Source organism: Amblyomma maculatum, chromosome 6 (assembly GCF_055883805.1).
Source record: "Amblyomma maculatum isolate TAMU_Amacu chromosome 6, ASM5588380v1, whole genome shotgun sequence".
NCBI classification, from domain to species: domain Eukaryota; kingdom Metazoa; phylum Arthropoda; class Arachnida; order Ixodida; family Ixodidae; genus Amblyomma; species Amblyomma maculatum.
The window spans coordinates 122,710,000-122,734,688 of record NC_139349.1 but is presented as its reverse complement, the minus strand read 5'-3'; the positions used below and the strand labels follow the sequence as shown (position 1 = coordinate 122,734,688).

The following is a 24,689-nucleotide window of genomic DNA, read 5'->3' as shown; positions in this document are numbered from 1 at the left end:
GGCACTTTGCACCACTAAAGAGTGATAAGGCGAAGCCTTTGTCTGAAACTTCTCTTATTTCTGGTTTTATTCCATCTGCTTCAGTAGGCTGTGTGGTGCGGCGTTCGAAGAAGCGCCAAATAAAATGCGCCTGGATCGGTATGACGCGATAGCGTAAGCTACCAGCCAAAATATAAAGCTGCGCTTTAACCGAGCCGTACGAACGCGCCTGCATGGCATCGGGTTGACGTGAATGCAAGGGTCTTTGCAGCCTGATTTTGATATTACCCTTCTATATGAAAGGAGATGCCCGAGTTCGCAGTGCTCGGCCATGTCGGCTTTCAGCTACCTCCTCCTACGTAACGAAAACATATTAAGGCGTAAGCCTTAATAAGGCGATAGGTTTGAAAGATGTTATGCTGAAAATCCGACCTTATAAAAATCACAAGCACGGTTCTGGCAAGCGGTAGTCGTGAGGTGACTTGGCCGGGCACTGATTTGACCGACGGGTTTCTTGACTGCTCAACATCACATGAGATGGTAGGAACTGCCAACTCGGCCATTTAAAAAAAAAGAGAGTGAGATGGAAATATAATCCTCCGAAATGCTTGGACGATGAATTAGACCTGTGGCTCTTAGGCCACGCAGGCACCTCTGTACGGGTGTTTTAAAAGAAAGAAAAAATGTTTTAAAGGCACTTTAGACCGCTAAAGCAATGAGGCGAAAGCCTTTCTTTGAAACGTCACTGTATCCCGCTCTACTGCGTCTGCTTCTGTGTGCTATGTGGTGTAGCGTTGGAGGAAACGCCAAAAGAAAGGCGCAGCAGGGACGCCTGAATCGGACGCCCGGTGGGATGAGCTTCGTGTATGCGTGGATCATCTGGTGATGCCATCGGTCATGACGGGATATGACGTCATAATGACATTAGTTATTGTTATTAACCATTATCACACTGACATCATGATGATGTCACATCCGGTCATGAAGTCGCGTCCGGTCATGGCCGGTCGCATCGCCACTCGATGACGTCATAATCTCTTGGTATCCCACAGAATCTTGCGAAGAAGGTAACAATTATGGCGGATCTGCACTCGTGAGCCTGTTAAGGCTGCTGCCTTAAAATTCATGAAACATTTAACACGGCTGCACATAAGTAGACAAAGCGAAAGTGTATGACTCCTCCAGGATGTCTGCGAACCTTATGGACACCATAGGCGAATCTAGACGACGCGAAGGTGTCGAGGGCATTTTGAAGCGGAGGTCCCAGGAGGCCAGCCACATGGGCAGCGGTGGGCAGAGGACAAGCAACGGACAAGAAAGCTGCATGGCATTGTGTCACGCAATGTTGTATATTTTTCAAGACATCTACCGGTACGAATGATGTTTGCCAGGTGCGTGAAGAAGTAGTAGAAACAGATGCGCGATGCATAACAAGAAGAGAAGCAGTAAAAAATGAAGCGAGCTCTGCCGGCTTCACTCGCCACAGGTGCAAATACGAAACGGACGGCGCGGAGGATGCGCGCCACCAGGCGTACACGTTCAGCGCCATATGAAACACTTGCCGATCCAGTTAAAATAGACTTTGCAAGTATGTATACGTAGGTTGGTTTTTCACATAACTGTGTAGCTTACGACTGTGTCCCATTCAATGTGTACTGGACAATAACGGGACAAATTAAAGCAATAATGACTATGTCAGATGAGAGAGAGTGTGCACGCCAACGATCAGCTACAATAGGAGCAGCAGGCGGGAGCCGTTAGCGCTTTCGATCCTTACTTCTAATTAGCAGATTAAGTTTACCGCAAAATGTTTCGTCGCGTTTGGGGCCCTTCAGAAGGCCAAAGGTTGTGATTTAACAAAAAGCTTTTGTGTCAGTTAGGCTCCGCCTTGAATGATGGTGGTCCTGGGGAATTAGTATAAGGTGGAGCAAACTGCGTACGAAAAGGCGAAGGTGTGATCAAATACCTGTGCGATGTTGTCGTGAAAGATTCCTTCTCGAGGAGAGCTAAGTGCAAAGTTCAATTCAGTAAATATTTGTTTTTGCTTATGTTTCGTATTGTTCAAATTTATTTGATACAATATTTAGGCAAAGTGGAATATTTCGATTCGTAATACTGCACTTGCATTAATACTTCACACTACAAGAATGGAAAATTAATTTCATGTAATTTACATGCACGCGGCTTGGTTAATAACAACAGTAATGGTACATTACAGCCTCGTACAAAAACGACGATGAAAGCGAAGGCATGAAGTTCTAATTGGAATAATTAGGAAGCATGTTTAGGAAGCAGCAAGGCTTCCCTTGGAGCATCCTTTTCTTGAGGTAGACCACAAACTACCCATATTTCTTCATCATTTTGCTCATTGAAGTAAAACATGCCTTGCTGCACAAAAAATTGGTCTGCGCTTATGCAGTACTTCGTGCCTGGTGGTTGAGATGACGCAGAGTTTGGAGTGGCAGAGTAACAATGCACGAAAAGAAAAAAAAAACGTCGCGGGAACACGTCAGCTACGCGTTCAAAGGTATTTCTTGATAGTATTGGCTTTTTGGTATACTACTCTCACTTAGTTTCATCGTTTGCCTACATGCACCCTCTACTCAATTAATTGCCTATGCCTTAAATTATATTTCCGGTAACTGGTGCACTCGTATCACCATAGAGCTACTACATTATTCGGCTGCCGGTCAGAAGTGAACAACGTGCAAAAATACATAGCTCCTCTCCAACAAAGCCATACGAGCGTGCTGTGAGCCTAGGTGTAGAGAGCCTGACTTCAGAAGGTTGATTCCGATCTGACTCTCAAATTTATTACGTCATGAAGTCCATCAGCAAATCAATTTTCGATTATATGTCTTGCCAGGGCCATCGCTACTGCTACTTCAGCTGATTAATCTCCAGTAGACATCTTCGCCAGCTCTGACAATGAACTCAAGCGGAATCAACAGCCCCAGCTTCTTGCCCTGCTTGGCCAGTTCTGTGCCTCCTTTGATTTATCACATCATAGTTTACGTCGCACATCGTTTGTTAAGCACCGGATTGACACCGGTACCCATTCGCCCCTGCGCCGAAGTCAGCGTGTTTCCGCGACCGAACGTCAAATTATCCACGAACAAGTGGCCGACATGCTCAAGCGTGACGTCATTCAACCTTAACACAGTCTTTGGGCCTCTCCTGTCGTTCTTGTCACCAAGAAAGGCAGCTCCAACCACTTTTGTATTGACTATCGGCGCTTGATATCGGCGTATTGATGATGCCCTTGGCTGTTTGCAAGGCGCAGAATTTTTCTCATATTTGGACCTCTGCTCTGGATACTGGCATGTCCCGCTGGCCGATGCAGACCGTGCCAAGACAGCTTTCGTGACGCCAGACGGATTGTACAAATTTACCGTCATGCCGTTCGGACTGGTAATGCACCTGCCAAGTTCGAGCGCATGATGGACACCATATTGGGCGGTCTCAAATGGAAGACCTGCTTGCGCCATTTAGACGACACTGTTGTTTTCTAGTGGTCGTGTATATTTATCTGAAGTGGTTTCATCCCTCCTGCAGCAATGAAACATCACCTATAGAACTACTACGGCCTACCACCCGCAGACTAATGGCCTGACTGAAAGATTCAACCGAACCCTAGGCGACATGTTTCCAATGTACGTGGCTGCCGACCATTACAATTGAAACACATTGCTACCTTTCCTCACGTATGCATACAACACCGGTACGCAGACCGCTACGGGATTCTCGCCATTTTTCATACTAAATGGACGTGAGCCATCTTCAGCACTCGACACCATACTTCCTTATCGACCCGATTCTTCTGAAGCCACCACCGTTCGCTCACGTCTTCCGACCAGGGCCGACAAAAAAATTGTTTTGACTCCGCTCACGCCGCCGACAGCTTTCTTCCGCAAGCTCGTGTTTGGTTATGTGTGCCTTCTACATCATTTGGCTTCTCCTCCAAGCTACTGCCTTAATATCAAGGCTTCTATCACGCCCTTGAGCCACCTCACCCATCAATTACATTGTTGAGCCCGCCACGCTTACGCCAGACTTTCGAAAACGTGGGCGTGAGACCGTCCATGTTTCTTGGCTATATACCTACTACGACCCAGACGTATTGTTGTCCCCTTAAGTCGCCAGAATGGCTCCTCCTTCTCCTGGGGTAATTGTAACGAAGATGACCTGTCGCCAGCGCGCCGGCACGAGATGCGAGCACCAGCTGTTCGAGCCAGCGCCTACCTTGCAAGCGCCTACCTTGACCTAGCCATAGCAAACGTGCTCGCCCTACACTAAAACCCGTTAAAAATAAATAAATAAATCTATAGATAAACTTACTAATGCCACCTGGTGTCCCCATGTTCTTGCTGCGCCTGGAAGAAGAGGACACTGAAGTTGACTCGCGTGCTGTGCGCCGAACTTTGCCTGCTGGTACAGCTTCGTCCCGTCGTATTCCACGTCTAGCCCTGTTGTCCGTGACATATTTTGGTGGAGGTGCTGGGTCCCGATCCCAGTATATGTCCCGCACTCCTCCGCATACCCAGGATTCAGGTCCTGTGCCAATTGACACGCCTGTTCACCGCGCTAGCCGGAGGAACCTAGGCCTACCACCTGAGCACGGGCCGTTGGAATTCGCCACCGCAGCCGCCCCTCGACCTGTCATGCAAGCTCCAACGTATTACACTTTCCAGAACCCACGATTGCCTAAGGCGTTCCACGGCTGTCAGACGGAAGACGTCGAAGACTGGCTCACCCAGTTTGAACGCGTCGCCGCATTTAATCAGTGGGACGATGCTGCAAAGCTCAGGAACGTCTTCTTTAGCCTGGAAGATGGCGCTCGTATTTGGTACGAGAATCGTGAAGGCGCCCTAACATCGTGGCGCGAGTTCTGCCGCTGCATCCTGGACACCTACACCAGCCCGGATCGCCGAGAACGAGCGGAAAGGGCTTTACGCTCTCGCATACAGATGCCGAACGAGACCATAACCATGTACGTGGAGGACATGACTAGGCTGTTCCGACGATCTGACCCGGCCATGCCCGAAGAGAAAAAGGTACGCCATCTCATGCACGGCGTTAAGGAACAACTGTTCGCTGGGCTCGTGCGCAATCCGCCGAGCACTGTTGCCGAGTTTCTTTCGGAGGCAGTCACCATGGAAAGGATGCTCCAGCAGCGGTCTACGACCTACGACAGGCCGGTACTGGCCGCTTCGCTCACGGAGCCGCATTCGGCCTTCGGGGCTAGTCCGGACCTTCTTCGCGACATCATCCGCTCCATTTTGCGTGAAGAGCTCCAGACGCTCTTCGGTGCACCCCAGCCGACGGTCGGCTCTATCGCTAGTATTGTCCGAGAAGAGCTCCAACAAGCGTTTCGGCCTTCGGTACCATCGGCTAACCCGCCATCTTTTTCCACCGAGTCCTGTCGGCCAACCTATGCGGACATCTTGCGACGTCCCCCAACTGATTCCACACAATTACCGCCACCTGACCAAGGCTCGCTGTATTCAGCCCACCCCGAGCCGTACATCGGCAACCGCCGACCACCCCACAGAAAGGCAGACCTGTGGCGTGCCCCAAATCGGCAGCGCCTGTGCTTCCACTGCGGAGAACCTGGCCACCTGTATCGACAGTGCCCATATCGACAACTGGGACTGAAGGGTTTCCCCATCGACATGCGTAGCCCTCCTTTAGGCCAACGACCCCGGGATATCGAGGACTACGTAGCCCAGCAGCGCATGGCGCCAACTTCTAGACGACAGTCACGATCTCCGTCTCCACACCGACTATCATCGCAGCCCAGCTCCTCCTGGATGGCGCAGCGACGGCCGTCTAGTCCGAGCCGGGAAAACTAAAGACAGCGACCTCAGGGGGCGAGGCCGCTTCAAATCGACGCGACGAAGACCCCCCGACAACGCCACCTGTGAGCGACCGCGACTTGACGGCCCCGACGACAGTTCGTACACGTGAAGATAGACTCTCGCTGGATATACCCGTTGTCCTCGACGGCTATAAGGTTAGCGCATTGGTAGACACTGGTGCTGATTTTTCGATTTTAAGCGGGAAGCTAGCGGCGCTTCTAAAAAAAGTGATGACGCCATGGTCCGGCACGCAGATTCGAGCCGCTGGCGGGCATGTGGTAACTCCGAGCGGTCAGTGCACGGCGAGAGTCCAAATTCGCAACTCCACGTTTGTTGTAAGCTGCCTTGTAATACCTGACTGCTCCCGCGACTGTATCCTTGGTGTCGATTTTCTTCGGGAGTATGGGGCCATTATCGATCTCCGGAAACGTACCGTGACCTTTTCGACCGAGAGAGCGGATGATACTTACACCGCAGACCGCCAAAGCCACGCCCCTCTTCGCATTTCCGCCGAGAGCGTTTCTATTCCGCCACGTACCAGTGTTTTTGTGACCGTTAACTGCGATGAACTGCGCGACGGAACGGCGGTCGCTGAGGGCAACCAGTCCCTTTTGCTCACCCACGGCATCACCTCGGCGCGGAGTCTCATCCATCTCCGTAACGGCCGATCTGAGCTCCTGGTGACTAACTTCACGAACGACCTCACGATCGTCGCCTCAGACAACCGAGTGAAAGCACCGGCCGCAGGGATACTGACAAGAAGGACGCTTACCTTTCCGTCTAACTCCACCTCCGCTTTCTCTTCGCTGGCCGTCTCTTCTGGTTCCTGTCTAGGTAGATTTCGCAAACGCCGCGGTTCGGCGTCCGGCCCCAACTGGTGATAGGGTTGTGGTGCTTCCACAGCGCTCATGGCCGTCAGCCATTCCGTTGCTCCACTTGTGGACAGTGCTGTTTTGCACACATGACACGGGAATTGCAGCACACATCTCGTTACAACATAACAGAAAAAGAAAACAAAAGTTGTCCACGTCTGCATTACGTACACTTCAGTTCATCGAATAATGAGTTAATTTGTCATACATTCTCATAATTAGCTGAAACTCTGAAATGAGAAAACAGGTCAATCCCTTAAAAGAAATAAATATGAGTGGTGGTAATACAGCGGTGGTGGCGAAAAGGTGTCTGCCCAGTTTCCCGATTCAGCGTCCCCGCTGCAATATTATATGTAGATGTAGAGAAGTGGTTTTTAAGGCGAAAGTGTAGCAGCTTAGGAGTGGCGTCCGCAGGACGTGTGCACAAAATCTCTGCGCGAGGTGTGTCAGCGAGATTCCACGAGAATGCACAGGATATCGGCGGGGTTCTAGTATATAATGACCGATAGCTATAGTCAGTGATAGATCATGATAGTCACTGATGAGAGAGGGACAGACAGACAGGAGAGGAGGGAGGGGTGAAGGGAGCGGGAGGTAAAAAGAAAAAGTAGAAGACAGCGGGAAAGTGTCTCCCTCTATACGCTCTACGTGGCTTAACTTTGAACGCGTCTAAAATGTCGACGTAGGACCGTCGCAATACAAAAAAAAAAAAAAACTGCTTCACGATGTTGCAACTGCCTCCACTTTACCCTCTTTGGAACCTTTTGTGGACTTAAAGAAACAGGAAATACCCGCTTACAGAGTAGATCCTCCTGTTAGCTCAGAGAAATATGCAGGGCGGTACTTGGATACTGCTTCTTTCAGTATTGAAAAGTTAAATAACTTTTGTTGCAGGTAAATTTTCCACCGCATGGAAAAAGCAGCCATTGACCTTTCAATGGGGGCTCGAAAAATAAAGAATAATCGCCGTATCTCGCATTCTCGTTGTGTGCATTTCTGTTCCGCGAGATGAAAGTATTTATATGCATAACAAGTTGGATGTTTTTTTAATGATCAATTTCACTTCTAATCGCGATCAGCTAAATCGTGCTAGAAAGCCGTTTTGTGAAATTGTTTGCTATTCATGAAAGCACGAGGATCCATGTACGATGGAAACTGTGAAGGGAGCACCGGATATTGGCTATGGCCATAAAATACTGAAGCCAACAGACAGCTCACCGGTGCAGTGGTAGTTTGCTACTCCGTAGGTATAGCGTGTCGATAGTGGCCTTAGAATAGATTTCAATACAAACAGGAGAGAAACACAGAACACAAAAACATCTGTCACCGATGCGTTGTAAGCGCGCGTTAATGTTCCCCAGGTGTTGTAAATGGTTCCGCCAAACCTCCGGAGCTTCCCTCATAGCCCACGCGTCGGTTCGGAAAACTAATGCCCCGAATTGACAGTTCACACAGAAAAAAAAACTACACGGAATTACTGTATTTTAGGCCTCCTGATTAGGCCGGGAAGGGGGATATTCCATTGCAACCCGCAGAGCGCTCACGAGAGACAGGTGCGTTTCGAAGTGTAATTAGGGTAGACTAAGACTGCAGAAAATTTCTTTGCTTACGGTTCATTGAATTAGTGGACGTGTTTAGGCGCCCGAATTTCGATGGCATGGTCCTTGCTCAGATGAAGTGGTCCTCGGAGCGTTGCACACAGCAATAGGCTTTGTCTTCTTCTTCTCATTGTTCCTGAGGCGGAGCCATAAAGACGACAATCAGCAACCATGTCGCGTCTGCTGCAAACAAATATAACATTCCTCGTGTATTCTCCAGTATGTTTTCGGCCGGCCAAAATAACCTCAGTATTTCGTTTTGGGGTAGAGAAGCGCTAAATTGTTGCCATTTCAATTCAGCAAAGACGACAAGAAGGCAAACAAAACACCACAAAAAATAATATTTTTTCCCACTCGGCCGTGGAACAGGAAAGAAACAGAACGACGAGAGTTTATCCAACTAGGTAAGTGATTTTGTTTTCGCCAAAGCGTTTTGATCATACGAGTTGGGAAACTCCGCTTCGAAATGTGATTATATTTCTCGGGTGCTTATGGAGTGTGGTGCCATCTAGTATCAGCCAATAAAAGTTGTCTTCTTTTTCCGTCTTTACCTTTGTTAGCACGTAGTAATGAATAGCTCGTTTGTTGCCAATCTTCGAAGGGGCTGAAGCCTCTCCAAACGTGGTCATTCGGCAGTGAAGAAGCAGTAGACGATGATCAAGAGGAGAATTATATTTACACAAGAAAAATAGTATACATTGGCAAACTAAATTACAGCAACAAGAGTCACACAGACATCTGTAACTTAATTAATAGAAAATAGGGCCGCGAATATTGTCGACTTCTGCAGGACATTTAGTGAACGCTTGAGGCAATGGCTGCGTCAGCGGGCTCTCTCTGCACCGATGTCTGGCGACACAGCGGGAGGCCGCTGGGCTGAGTTGCTGCTTGTCGCCTTCAACAGGACATTTAGTGAGCGGTTGTGGCAGTGCAAAAGGCTTTAAGCGGCGTCTTCCTGCACCGATGTTTTGCGCCACAGCGGGAGATCGCGGGTCGAGTCGGCCCTAAAGTGTTTCGTAGAAGCGTGCCGCTGTTGTTCCCGGCTGATAAGGTGCGTCTGCCGTCGCTTCCTCGAGACGCCTCGGGGCGAAGGGGCGAAAAAACCAAGCCTCCAGCGAGCGCCCAAGTAGAGAGGGAAGAAAAGGAGAAAAAAAAAAAAAAACAGCGCTGGCTCTTTGGCCTCGGCGCGCGGGGGGGGGGGGGGGGGGGAGGGGGGGGGGGTTCGACCGCCAGCTGTACTCCACGCGCGAGTCGCTTTTCACTGCGGCCTTACACACGCGATCTGGACCTGGTCACGGCTAGCCTCCGCGCCCGCTACACATCTGCTCACCACCTTCAGACTTACGAAGACTGGACAGCCCCGAATACCAACGCCCAGCACAAGTTTAGTGCCCTGCTAGACCTCATGTCGCTGTTTGGCGCCCTCAACTTCACCTAACCCCCCCCCCCCCCCCGCCCCCTTCCCCTCTAGGCCTCAGGTCATCCTCATGAATAAAGATTTATGAATGAATGAATGAATCTTAGCGTTCAGCAAAATATTCCGTTTTTTTTTCTTCTTTTCTCTGTTAGTTGCCTCTGCAACTCTTACGCATAAGAAGTTTTTCTAATGCACCCGTACAGATGATTTTATTGATGAGATGGTTGGGCATTTATCGACAATGTCACAATTTACAGCGAATACAAAGTTTATTTTAATGACCGCGCCCGCCGCCACTATCCGTATACATCAGAAGTTTGACCAATCAAAACCGCCGTTTTCTTTATACATGAGTCATATGGAAAGTTTCGCAATTGGTAATATTAAAGCTCCCTTGTTGTTTCACGTTAGGCTAAATAACGTTTTAGTATGCCCAAGTTATAATGTACTTACGTTTCTATGAATGCTGCTCGCGTTTCCTAGTCTAAACGGAAAATAGAAACATTGCTATTTAGAATGAACAGTTACCCTTTTACTTCTTAGTAGCTGCTCTAGGTAGATTTTACTGTTCTTAACAATTAAGTGCCTTAGCAGCGCTGAATGGAGGCAAAATAGAACTCGAATAAACAGCAGTGTTTTGTTTGCTCTATGTATTTTTTTCGAGCTGCAAGAAGAGTGAAATGTCGTGCTCTTATAAGGTCACAGTGTGTAAATGCTGGCATTTTGCGAACTAAAACGATTAGTGCATGCATCCTCGGCATGTGATTTATGAAGAGAAGCTCTATGTAGGTGGAAGAATAGTTGAATTGCGATTGAGTATCAGCTCATCGACATTTCTAGGGTGCATATAGTGTGCGCAAACACATACTCTATCCAGGTTACAAAATTTTTAAAAACACCTCCCACAATAACTACGCTAATGAACGGCGAACATCACGATACGACACAAACGGGTAATCAGGTGTGACGATTGTATAGCAACAGAAACCGGATTGATATATTAGTTGCAGCCGTACAAAAAAAACTTCATTTTAAGCGTGTGCGATTCATAAATTGTGAACCGACACCGCGAGCTTGTTAGCTGCGTGTTTTTCCCTAAAACGGAGGCGGTGGTATGTTTTTCCCCAACGTAGGGTTAGCGCAGCCACTGATAATCTGTGGAAAATTAAGGTGCAAACAGCCTAAAAATGTCATCAGCGCGGAAGAAGCAAGCAGCCAGAGCCAGCTCTAAAAAAATAAAGCTTTAAAGCACCAAAATCGCTAGGTATATTCAAGACGTTCTGAGAATATAGGTGGCGCTTGATTTCAGTGTTTCCTTCGTTACATGCGACATGTAGTCATTCACGCCTGATTTAAAGATGAGTTTTAAAAGAAATAGACGCCTTAGAATCGTTGCTGGAAGCCATGCATATGAGCGACCTTTGATCTCGGTGTGTGTAGCACATAATTTTTGCATCTTCAAATGCTTTCGTCTACTAAACCTAAGGGACGGGAGGAAAAATATTGTTTTGTCAATCCGACCGGAGATCTCACATCCGGCACTGCCTAAACGAGATCGAAATGTACGCGTTAGCCCAATCATAACAGTTTTTCCAGATGCAGGCACATAGGCGGTATTCATAGAATCTAGTCGGCTGCCAACTGCGTACAATTCCGAAAACATGGTCGCGCTCATTCACGGTTATTCCCTCAGGTACCCGCAGCTACACTTTGCAAAGGCGTCAGCCCCCAAACTAGATTATATTTTGATTATTCAGTTGGAATGCAACAGTTTAGATTATTAAGAACGCTGGCTGCACTCAGTGCTTGTTAAAGATAGCGCTATCAAACTCTTCTGGTATTATCCATGTTCCACTGCAATGAGCAGTAACTGCAAATCGAAAGGCACTAAGGGCTTCCTTATGCCTCGGGGATTCAGCGGGGTATATAAAGCATGCATCAGTGAACGCTACCAATTGGTAGAACAGTTACAGGCGCCGAATTAACTGTGCCACTTTGCGCGTAATGAGGGACATAACGAGGGCTCAGCCTTCTTCTGTGGGTAATCCCCGAAGGCTCCCTAAGCGGTGCTCCCATCGAGTAACAGGCATTAGTCCTCTCATCCATCGAACATTTGATGCGGAGCATACCAGCCTAGCTAACTGGATCGAACGTAATGCGCCTTAACGACAGCTTGCATATGGGCTTCGCGACAGCTTAATTGCAGTAAGACTGTACGCCGTCCATGGGCTCGTCTATAAAGAACAGTTTCCTGGCGGAAATGAAATAAGAAAATTGCGGAGGTCAAGATGCTTACATCCAACGCAAAAACGTAGCGTAGCGCTTACGTAGCTCTCCTGTTGCTAACCTATTAGTAAAAACTACCATTCGTGAGGAAATTATTCATAGTAAATTAAACTGGACTGAAACTCTCTATGCTACCGCTGACGAAGACGATATATACTGTACGCTGGAACAAGGATGTGCTTCGAGAATAAAGCATATAGGCACGCCATAAATGTCAGATTAAACTATTTGTTTTTACAGATAGTATCCACAGAACGTACTATAGCTGTTCGAAGCTAATTTATTATTACGAGGAGTACTGCCATCGTGTTTACTTTCTGGTTGCTAGCAAAAAATAAACATTGATGAAGCTACGTAATGTGGTTCTATGAGTTGCAGATATATGTTATTTTTAATGTAAACACACTCAAGTTCGACTTGCAACCAGGGCGAAAAGCGCTTTCAAGAATTTCTTCACAACAGAAAATTTTAACTTTCTTCTTACTTTTTTCACTGACGTGTTTTTTTGGGACTTAAGATTTCAAGTTTTTATTTTAAATAACGGTTCGAAACCGGGACCATTTCCTACTGTTCTAGGCAAAATGTGAGAGAAATCAGACAGCGGGAAGATTACACAGCACAAATAAAAGTTTTTTTTTTTTTTACGTTTCCTTAAAGTGCTGAAAGTAAATCATGTTTCCCTGTGTTCTTTTTTCATTCTTTGGTCGAGCATTTTGTTCCGTTCGTCTCGTCTGTGCAAGGGAGGTATTCGAAAGCGCTGTCAAAATTTTCAGAGGTCGCAGACTCTTTTTTTTTTTCTTTCGCACAAAGAGCTTCGACAGGTTTACGCTCACATAAGCGCCTAATTCAATGAAATCATGGAAACAGTATAGCTAGTGAGTGACGTATACACGGGAGAATTGAAGCATGGTAGCACTACTTATTCGCAAAATATTTTACGTTGCCCTAAACACACGCGCTCTTGACACGTGTACTCCGTGAAAATGGGTCGGAGAGAAAGCTCGTGCGTAGCCCGCCAAAAAATCACATTGCTCGCATTTTCTAACATAGGACTTCATTAGCGCTGCATTAAAATTGCAATGAGCTTGAACAATCATTAGTGGTAATCTCCAGAGCGACCCAAGTAACAATCAGAGCAACTGTATTTGCCGCGATCCTTGCGTTAAATGTGTGCCAAAGGCTTTGTCGAATAAAACTACAGATCTGTATCATACACACGACAACATATTCTGTAGTTCTATCGTAAACATCAGAAATGTATGTAGTTCCGCAGTACTTGCCAGCGGTACGTTTTTTCTGGAGTTTTTTTCTGCAGTCTGCAGTTCTATAGTTCTTGTCTATTGTATCTGCAGAAACGTTTTATTCAACTGCAAAAATTTTTCTTGTCACCAACAGGCTAAATATCAAAAACAACACACAAAGTCTTTTGTGATCACGAAAGAAGAGAAATTAGAACTACAGAAACTGTTCTGCTGTCGACAGCAGAACAGTTTCTGTAGTTCTAATTTCTCTTATAGATTTGGAGGAGGGGGCTGCAGCAGCTGTGCCTTCGTCCATTTCCCTGCTCAGACGCGTCCTATATTGGGCGTGCCTTTGCGAGGAAATTATGGGATGTGGAGCCAGGCCAATTACCACTAGCTGAATACGATATTATTTCGAAGTTATAATTATCTCGCGAGCTTTTGCCTTTTTTTTGGGGGGGGGGGGGGCGTGCAAAGGGGAGAGAGTGCAAATGACATCAGGACATCAAATGACGCAGGAGCTCGGGCGTAAGAGGAGGATTTTTAGCTTGTGTGGTATGACATAGAACACGCGGCAATAACACCTGATGCCTTATTCAGTGAACAGGACAAAAGGCTCCGCTATCAAAGGCGGCATAAGACTCTCTCGCGGGATCTGTTTGTAGTGTTTGTGTGATATTTAAAGCCTGCGAGCTACTGCATGTAGTATTCTCATCGGCAGAGGCGGAACAAATATCAACAAGAATAACTCCTTAGGAGTGTGGGCCATCAGTCGCTCTACCTTTTCATCTAATCTGGGAGGTTTCTTCGAGCTGTACGAAAATATCAAGGGACACTTATGCTCCGCCGTTAGGAGTATGACGCGATACTGTTTGACAGGCATGGGTGGGTTTTCACTTTTTATTTTATTTTTACACGATACTCAGCATAAGCAAATGTTAGATTTTCATTCTGGGCAATTTAACACCTTTAACCCGTCCCCCCCTTTTTCCTATTTTGTTAGTGTTTTATTTAAGCAATAAATCAATTGAATACAATAATTCTATAGACTTCTCACTGTCTATAACACAAATATTCATCATCAGCAACTTGAACCAAAAATTACGATAGAATTTTTTTCCGCAACCCGTGTTTATTTCCAACACGCGGTGCCGCCTACTCTACGCAAACTACTATGGCAACGGTTTTTCTATCATTCAAAAAAAAAAAAATAGCAATGACCAGAGCGGCTGGCAGCGTCTTATGAAGTGGCGAAAAGTAGTAAAATTCGAGGAACATTAAATTTCATGAATACTTGGGTTATGTTTAAATGAAATTCAATAACGTTCTGCCAGGAATTCCTGCTGACGATCATGATGTAAAAAATAGCGTGAAGCACACGGTGTCCTTCGCGCTATTTTTTACATCATGAACGTTCATCAAATCTCCCAGATTTCTGCTTTACTTATGAAGAATTCCTGCGCAGGATTGTGAGCGAGCAGTTAACATAAGCGAAGCTCCTTCAACCAAGTGCAGCCTTTCTGCATGCAAAGCGAGGAATGTAATCGAACTATGTATACGACCATGGTCGAGCTCGTTGCAACTTGCACAATCCCGTGCGGCGACTGCCCAAAGCGGATCAAAAAACCATCACAGACATATCGGCCTGCCGCTGCAACGGGGCCGTGGAACTACGGCCGCAATCAATTTTTTTTACTGAAACCCCGGTTTAAAGCAGCACAACCAGGATGCGCAAATGCGCTGCTCACATGGTTTTTCCTTTTTCTATTTTGTGGGCTTTGTTTAAAGCTTGGAAGAAACTTACATGCGAGGCTTTCTCTATCGCAAATAAATTTAATGGAGGTTTCATAACATGTTCTCCAGCTTTGAAAATCACATTTATTGTCTAAAGTGAATAGTTAGTAAATTAGAAAAAAAATATTTACTAATAATTTAACCGTAATTTCAAAATGAAAATATTTCCTGTGGTGCGCCAGATGGCTGGCAGCTATGCAAGTGGTCTCTCTGGCCTACCTCATGTTTTTGAAGCCTTGGCTAAAGTTAGCTTGGACGCCATATATATATATATATATATATATATATATATATATATATATATATAAGCAGATAAAGGAAAGGGAAATGAGGGTGCTCGTTATAATACAGGAAGGAAAGAAGCCAACAGTCGGCGAGGCCAAGGAAAGCATTGGGGATTATGTTTTATGTCTCTTTTTTTTTTAATATTTACTTGGATATATATATATATATATATATATATATATATATATATATATATATATTGTAGTGTGGTAATCTTCATCGATATAACCACTGACATGCGTCGCGTGCTGCCGCTCTCAAGGACGAAGAAGTTGTTCGCTGCCTTGCTCTTTCGCCACGCCTGACGCTTCGCTGCGAGTCTCCCCTGAGCGGCTGGAATCCCCTGGGTTCACCGAATAAACACACCCCTACAACTGGTGGAGGTGCTGGGTACGTTCCCATCCACCCTGGAACTTAGAAGCCGCACGTTGACCACTGCTTCCACCATGCCAGACGAGACCACCTCGACATCGGCGCCCCTACCAACCACGGTACTGTGTTCTGGCGTTCTACGGCAGCGTGATCCATGCCTCTTCAGTGGCAAGGCTGACCAAGACGTCGACGACTGGTTGTCGGCGTATGAACGTGTCAGCAGTTATAACAGATGGGACGACACTATTAAGCTAGGTAACGTAATCTTTTACCTGACCGACGTGGCGAACCTCTGGTTTCGCAACCATGAGGCAGACCTGCCATCTTGGTCTGCATTTAAGAAGAATTTTTCGGAAGTGTTTGGCCGTCCTGCAGTTCGCAAACTCCGAGCAGAACAACGCTTGCGTGAGCGCACACAGCATGCCGAAGAGTCATTCACAAGTTATATAGAGGACATCGTTGACCTGTGCAAACGTGTCGACCCAGTAATGTCCGAAGCGGCTAAGATCGGACACATCTTGAAAGGTATCTCCGAGGACGCGTGTCAGATGCTCTGGCTGAAAAATCCTGCCTCCGTCAGTGAAGTGATTAAACTTTGCCAGAGCTACGACGAGCTTCGAAAGCAGCGCGCTTCTACCCGGCGGTCCGGTTTTAGAGACGACACCATTTCTACACTAGCACTGGGTGGTTCTACTTCATCTGAGGACAGCCCTTTGATTCAACAGATAAAAGCCTTCGTTCGCGAAGAGGTCGCCCGCCAGCTATCCCTGGTCCCTCAATTACAAGACACTGGTCGCCTTGTTCCTGACATGGCTCCGTCTTTGGCCCCTACCATACGGCGTGCCGTGCAAGACCATATCGATGATGTCCTTTCGCCCAGTTCCGTGCTCTCGCCCAGCCCAGTGCTTCCGACCAGCCCCGTGCCACCGCAAGTAACGGCACCACTAACGTACGCCCAAGTTGCGGCCAGGCCGCTAATGCCAACCGCACCTGTTTCCTACCAGGCCGCCCCTTCCAACCATCCTTCACCATCGCCTGGGTCGGCGTTCCATGTCCGTATTCCAAGGGTACGCCAACGCCCTACGAACCCCTGGCGCACCGCAGACAACCGGCCAATTTGCTACTCTTGTGGGCTGCCGGGCCATGTAGCCCGTCTTTGCCGCCAACGCCTTCCACCTTCTTGCCCTGACCCCTGGAACTACACGTACGACGCCGACCAGCCCTCGCCGAGAACTCAACCCGGTTCCGAGTTCGTTCCTCGGGACAATCAAACGTATACCTCTCGCCGATCATCTTCCCCTCGTCGCCGTTCACCATCACCGCTTCCCCGACGTTCTACCGGCGCTGTTGAGGGAAACTAACAGTCGCAGTTCCCGGGGCAAGAACTGCGCTTGGTTCGAACTCTTCAAGTCCTCCGTCTTCTCCCGCAAACGTAATACAAGTGTTCGTCGACGGTGTCGCAATACTCGCTCTTGTTGACACGGGCGCTGCCGTATCCGTCATCAGTGAATCTCTTTGCCGTCGTCTTCGCAAGGTGACCACCGCACTACCCGACTTTTCGCTTCGCACCGCTTCATCCCAGCGCATTCATCCCTCAGCAGCGTGCACGGCCCGTGTTCTCATCGAAGACGTCTTATACACCATCGAGTTTATTGTACTGGCTCACTGCTCACACGACATCATCCTGGGCTACGACTTCCTTTCCGCTCATCATGCCGTTATTGACTGCGCCCGCGCGGAAGTTTCCTTTTTACCTCTTTGTGATACCGTCTTGTGTGACGTCCCTACCCGGCCTGCAAAACTCCTCGTCGCCAGTGACACAGACATTCCTCCATTTTCTGCTGCCCTCGTTCCACTCTCCTGTGAAAGCGTTATTAGTTCGACTGTCTTCTTCACACCTTCCGACGCCGCTTCACGCCATCCCTGCCTCCTGCTTCCATTTGCTGTCCTCAAGTTCGAAGATGGCCTTAGTGCAATGTACGTCTCAAATCCATTTTCGTGCCCGTCCGTCCTGCTACGCGGCGAGTGTCTCGGTCGTATTGAAGAACTTGATCCCGAGCTTGTAAATACTCTTCCTGCAACGCCTACTTCATTAGACGTTAATGTGCTCGGCTCTTGCGATACAGCGACCGCTTCGACACCACCCGATGTTCTTCAACAAGCTATTGACGCAGATCTCCCGCCCGCACAACGCGATCAACTCGCTGCTCTTCTACAGAACTTCACTTCTGCCTTCGACCTTCCTCACACTGCTCTGGGTCGCACGTCTGTCGTTACGCACGCAATCGACACTGGTACAAACGCACCTTTACGACAGCGTCCTTATCGCGTGTCGGCCTCTGAGCGCCAAGTCATTGCTGACAACGTGGACGACATGCTTCGCCGGGGCGTCATACAGCCATCTAACAGTCCGTGGGCTTCTCCGGTTGTTTTGGTCACCAAGAAAGATGGTTCCATCCGGTTTTGCGTCGATTACCGTAGGCTTAACAAAATCACACGCAAAGATGTCTATCCTTTGCCGCGAATCGACGATGCCTTGGACTGTTTACAGGGAGCCGAGTATTTCTCCTCTTTGGATTTGCGCTCCGGCTACTGGCAAGTACCGATGGCTGATAATGACCGCTCGAAAACTGCCTTTATAACACCGGATGGATTATACGAGTTCAACGTTATGCCCTTTGGCCTCTGCAATGCCCCGGCTACTTTCGAGCGCCTGATGGACACTGTTCTTCGTGGACTCAAGTGGCAGACCTGTCTTTGTTATCTGGACGACATCGTAGTTTTTTCTGCCGACTTTTCTTCTCACCTTCTCCGCCTAAAGGATGTCCTCACGTGTCTCGCCGGCGCTGGGCTTCAGTTGAATTTGAAGAAGTGCCACTTTGCCGCCCGAAAACTCACAATTTTAGGCCACGTAGTTTCTAAGGACGGCATCCTTCCCGACCCCACCAAACTTCGCGCAGTTGCAGAGTTCCCGAAGCCAACCTCCCTGAAGCAGCTTCGGAGCTTTATCGGCCTCTGCTCCTACTTTCGACGTTTCATCTTGAACTTCGCCTCTATCATCGCTCCTCTGACCCAGCTCCTTGCCGGCAGCTCCGACCTTTCCGCCTGGACTCCAGCCTGCGATAAAGCCTTCGACACTTTACGCCGCCTTTTGGTTTCGCCGCCCATTCTACGCCACTTTGGTCCGGCTGCGCCTACGGAGATCCACACTGATGCCAGCGGTATTGGGCTTGGTGCCGTCCTTACCCAACGTAAGCCTGGTTACAGCGAGTATGTTGTGGCATACGCCAGCCGAACATTGACAAAGGCATAATCTAATTATTCAGTCACAGAAAGGGAATGTTTGGCCATTATTTGGGCTATCGGAAAATTTCGTCCTTATGTGTATGGTCGACCGTTTTACGTTGTGACCGATCACCACGCTTTGTGCTGGCTTGCCTCTCTGAAAGACCCATCCGGTCGCCTTGCTCGCTGGGCTCTTCGTCTCCAGGAGTTTGACATTCATGTCATTTATCGATCAGGCCTAAAGCATACGGACGCGGATGCTCTTTCCCGCTCGCCATTGCCTAGAGATAATTCGTCTGACCACGTCTGTGCCTACGATTTGTCGACTCTTACAACTATCGACATGGCTACCGAGCAGCGGAATGACCCCTGGATCAATGCACTTTTGGATTTTCTCTCAAGTCCTACTCCCGGTCATTCATCCAAAGCGCTCGTCCGCCAAGCCCACCACTTCTCCATTCGTGACGGTCTTCTCTATCGCCGCAATTATTTGCTTGATGGACGGAAGTGGCTTCTAGTCATCCCGCGTCATCTCCGTGCCGACATTTGTGCTGCCTACCATGGTGACCCACAATGTGCTCACGGTGGCGTATTGAAAACCTACACGCGCCTACGTCTGCGATTTTACTGGCGTGGAATGTACCGCTTCGTAAGACATTTCGTGCGCGCTTGCGAATCTTGTCAACGCCGAAAAACTCCTCAGAAGTCCTCTGTTTCGTTGCAGCCGTTACCCTGCCCTGCTCGTCCGTTTGACCGCGTTGGCATAGATCTCTATGGCCCTCTTCCGACTACTCCTGCTGGAAACCGGTGGATTATTGTGGCAGTAGACCGTCTGACTCGCTACACTGAAACATCACCGTTACCCTCTGCCTCTGCAAGAGACGTTGCTTTGTTCATTCTCAACAACTTGATTCTTCGCCACGGGACTCCGAAGGAACTGCTCAGTGACCGCGGACGCGTTTTCTTGTGCGACGCTCTAGAGGCCCTACTGAAAGAATGTCGCATCATTCATCGCACCGCTACTTCTTACCACCCTCAGACAAATGGCCTGACAGAACGCTTCAACCGTACTCTGAGTGACATGCTGGCCATGTACGTCAACGACGCTCATTCCAGCTGGGACCACGTTCTTCCCTTCGTAACCTACGCGTACAACACTGCGATACAGACCACCACCGGATTTTCTCCCTTTTTTCTTCTTTACGGGCGCGAGCCAACCTGCACAATGGACGCGCTTTTTCCTATACCGCCCTGATGTTTCTGAATCGACGCCACTCTCGGACGCCGCCCAGTACGCAGAAGAATGCCGTCAGCTCGCTCGTTCGCTTACAAAGGAAAATCAGTGGCAACAAAAACACCATCGTGACACTGGTGAGGCGCCTTCATATGCGCCCAACTCCCTGGTGTGGCTCTGGGTTCCTGCCACAACCGCCGGCCTGTCAAAGAAGCTTCTTGCTCGGTATCACGGTCCATACCGAGTCCTTCAAAAAACATCTCCTGTGAACTACGTAGTTGAGCCGGTTACGCCATCTGCGGACTTGCGTCGCCGTGGACGCGAAATAGTTCATGTGGACCGAATCAAGCCCTACTACGATCCGTCTGTCCTTTCGGCACCATGAGTCGCCAGGATGGCTCCTTCTCTGCCCGGGGGAAACTGTAGTGTGGTAATCTTCATCGATATAACCACTGACATGCGTCGCGTTAGGGTGTCTAGAAGGGGAGGTGTGAAAACCGGACAGGAAAAGCTGGTCCCTTCCGCGTGATTGCCGCGCGGCGGCGCTGTTGTCAGCGGCGCCGTCAGCTCGCGCGGCGCGTCGGCTTGCGCGAGCAAGGACAAGGCTGTAGTCGAAACGCGTTCTGTTGAATGTTTCGAAGTTTTAGCAGACACCGCAGGTCTTCAAACATTATAAAGCTTAACTAATACTACTGTTGACATATAAACAAAGAGAAACAACAGTATCCTTGGGCATCTCAGCGAATTTCGCGCGAGTTTTCTGCTAGCCGAAAGCACATATTTTACGAATCTATTAAAACCAATCAATTTTTATGGAGCTTAACTACGACGGAATGTGTATATGCAAAAATTTTCCTCTTCTTCTTGGTGAACGCGATAGTTATTGCCAGAATCACCCGATTCTTGTGCACGTTACTTTTTGCAGCGGGTGTTATCGCGCTCGAAAGCGATTGAATGCGATTAAACCTACCAGAGCATTACTAAACCATCACAAACGTGTTGAAACGTTTCAGAGCCATTTCAACTACTTTTTCCTCGACTATTCGCTGCTCGTGCTGTGGTAGGCGTCATGCAGCCTACGTAAACAAAATTAAGCTTGTTGCCCGTACAATAGCAAGATCGTGTGCTGCAACCAACGTTCGTGCATTTTGGATATGATCAGTTCAGTTCAGTCGTGTCCGACTCTTCGTGACCCTATGGACCATGTCACGCCACGCTTTTCGGTCTCTCACTATCTTCCTAACATCACATAACTTAATCTGCAGTGCCTCGAGGATGCCATCTAACCATCGCGTTCGCTGCCTACCCCTTCTCCGGCGACCCTCAACCTTTCCCAATATCAAATCTTTCTCCAGCGACTCCTCTCTTTTCATAAGATGACCAAAGTAGCTAAGCTTTAACTTTAGAATTTGACCCTCCAATGAGCAGTCAGGGTTTATGGTCGACAATATCGACTGATTTGATCTTCTGGCAGTCCAAGGAACTCTCAAGAGTCTTCGCCAGCACCACAATTCAAACGCGTCAATTCTTCGGCGGTCAGCCTTTTTCACTAGTCCAACTCTCGCATCCATACATCACATCTGGAAAGGCCATAGCACGAAGCAGGCGTCTCCTAATTTCATGACTGCAGTCTTCTTCCGAGGTAATCTTGGAGCCCAAGAACAGAAAATCTGTCACAGCTTCCACTTCTTGTCCACTGATGCTCCAGGACAAGAACGCAATAAAATCATGCAACGTGTTCCTGGACAAGCAAGCTTTATTGGCACACAGCAGAATGTTTTCGACCAATTTCGCTGTTTACTTCAAATCACACAAAGCTTTGTTCTTTTACCTTTCTTTTTCATTAATTTCTTGATTTAGACCCTTCAAAAGAAAGTGGATTCTGGTGAGGCAGAAACACCTTACTACCGATTTTGTGATTTCAACACAATGCTCCACACAACCAATCTGTGGCACGTTTGAGCTCACTTTCTGCAGTATGCTGAAAACAAATCTAGAATGCAGACGGGTTCTGCTGAATTCATGTGTCAGCCTGTTTTCAAGAGTTTGAATCAAATTATACAGTGATGATGATAAATACAGTAGCCCACCCACTCTTTACAAGCATCAGCTGGAAGATCTCTATAGGGACGCAGTCTTTCTCCACAAGGCAAGCCTCCCTGCATGCTATACAGTTTGTCGACAGCACACGCTTCCTGGCCACATAGCCCGCAATATAATATACCAGCCGAGCGTCGCTTCGCTTTTCGACATTGTCTGTGCGGTCTAACGCGACCTCAACAGCATCCAGGGGGACTGCAGCCCACTTCGAGAGCTGATCTGGGCAAGACGGTGCACGGAAAAGACACTTTTTCCGAACACGACTTGTAACCCGAATCGCACCCGGGAACAAAGCACCACCTCTGAGTTTTTTTTTTCTTTTACGTCGGCGGCATTTCTGCCAGCACGCAGCGAGGGTATGCAAGCAGCACACGCAGGAAATCGTCCCGAAACACACAACGACGACGGGTCAAACCGCGCTCTGACTACCTTCACTCTGCCGCCCCCTCCGAAATGCTGACGGCGCCCCAGACCGCGGCGCTCCCTGGCGGCAGTCACGCGCAGGGGGCCACTCCTCTCTATGGGCAGCGCGCCGCGTTTTTCACACCTCCCCTTCTAGACACCCTAGTCGCGTGCTGCCGCTCTCAAGGACGAAAAGTTGTTCGCTGCCTTGCTCTTTCGCCACGCCTGACGCTTCGCTGCGAGTCTCCCCTGAGCGGCTGGAATCACCTCGGTTCACCGAATAAACACACCCCTACAATATATATATATATATATATATATATATATATATATATATATAGTTTATAATAAGCTAAAAAGTGAAAGTCAAGTGTTTTTGTCCAGCTGCACAGAATACTAGTCCGGAAATTATAGATGAAACAGACTTCGAAAACGTAAAGTTTTATTTTGCTTTGTTCACTAAACTGGCTCTATGAAGCTTCTTCCGGATGCCTATACCTTATGTATGTATGTATGTATGTATGTATGTATGTATGTATGTATGTATGTATGTATGTATGTATGTATGTATGTATGTATGTATGTATGTATGTATGTATGTATGTATGTATGTATGTATGTATGCATGCATGCATGCATGCATGCATGCATGTACAGCGTATGCATGCATGTCATAAATATACAGCCCGCCGCAAAGGGATGCGGTGCGAGTGCAGAACCGAGTGGTGGCTTTCCTGCCTCTCATGCGCGCTTGGTGCGAGGGTATAGAGGTTGAGAGAGAAAGTGTTTCTTGATCTTGGTCGACGAAGGAAGGCGTAGTCGCGCTGGCTTCGTGATAGTAAGCGTGGCGTTCGCATTATTCGTTTCTGGCGCCTTCGCGGGGGCGCTTGCATCAATGTAGTGCGCCGAGTTACCTCCGTCATGCCCTCTGAAACGCTCGCGCGATTCGGGCGACAGCGCTCTCACGGGCTCTGGACGCGAAAATGTTGCGGCTGATTACCGCTATCTTCATTATTCGCGAAGAAACTTCAGCGACTAAAAACGTTTCATGCACGCTTTACTTTTCAGGCTCCTTTTCTCTCCCTGGGATTGTTAAAATGTTTTTCACCATCTTTCCTTTTGAAGGTGATAGTCTTTTAGGTGTCGTTAGCAATGAATGCCAGCTACGTCCAGCGGCCAGAAACCGCGATACCAAAAAAAAAAAAAATGGCGCAACAATAACGCAACGGTCGCGCAGTCTTGTTGGTCCATTAAAGAGGTTATTCTGTGGGGTGTAAAAACCCAACACGCTAGATTGTGTCAAATTAACAGGGTGTAAATTTAAACTAAGAGTGAATTGCATTAAATTAGCGGTGTATTTTTTTGAGAACGTGGTTTAATGTGTTGGTTTAGACAGCTATTTGTTAAGAGTAGAATCTGACAAGAACGTTCATAGGATAGAAGGTAGAGGAATAATGGAACATTCTCTCACATTGACCTTTAGTGAAAGATTCCATGCACGGTTTCATTTTCATCACAGAAAAAATCTGTAAACATTGATTGCTTACCCCTTTACATTACAAGCCCTTCCTACTGCAGCAAACAAGACCTACGCATTCAATAACACTTGCGATAGAAAATAAAGTGTTGCATGAATTTTTTATTATATTCTCTCGCCTTGAGTAATGCAAAAATAAAACAAAGTGTATACATGAAGAGAGAAAGGGGTAAAGGTATGGGAGACACTTAAGCTCCCCCTTTAAGAGTATGACGTGATAGCTTAGGCTACCACCCCACATATCAGGCCCCGCTTTAGCGAAGCCATGTGAACGTTCCTGTCAAGCCTTGAAACAGCATGCCTGAGTCGGCATCCAAGAGCAAGGTTCATTCTTATTCCACCTTCGCACCTCAAATGAGCAGCCTGAGTGCGGTGCTCCTCTCCCCTTTCTATATCATGTGGCCAAATCAGTACTCTGCCATGTCAGCT

General features: G+C 47.9%; 1 pseudogene; it reads left to right on the top strand.

Annotated features, from left to right (window-relative positions):
* Window positions 1-1,165: 1,165 nt before the first annotated feature.
* Window positions 1,166-24,689, top strand: part of LOC146186693 (uncharacterized) — a 39,987-nt pseudogene continuing 16,463 nt past the window's right edge.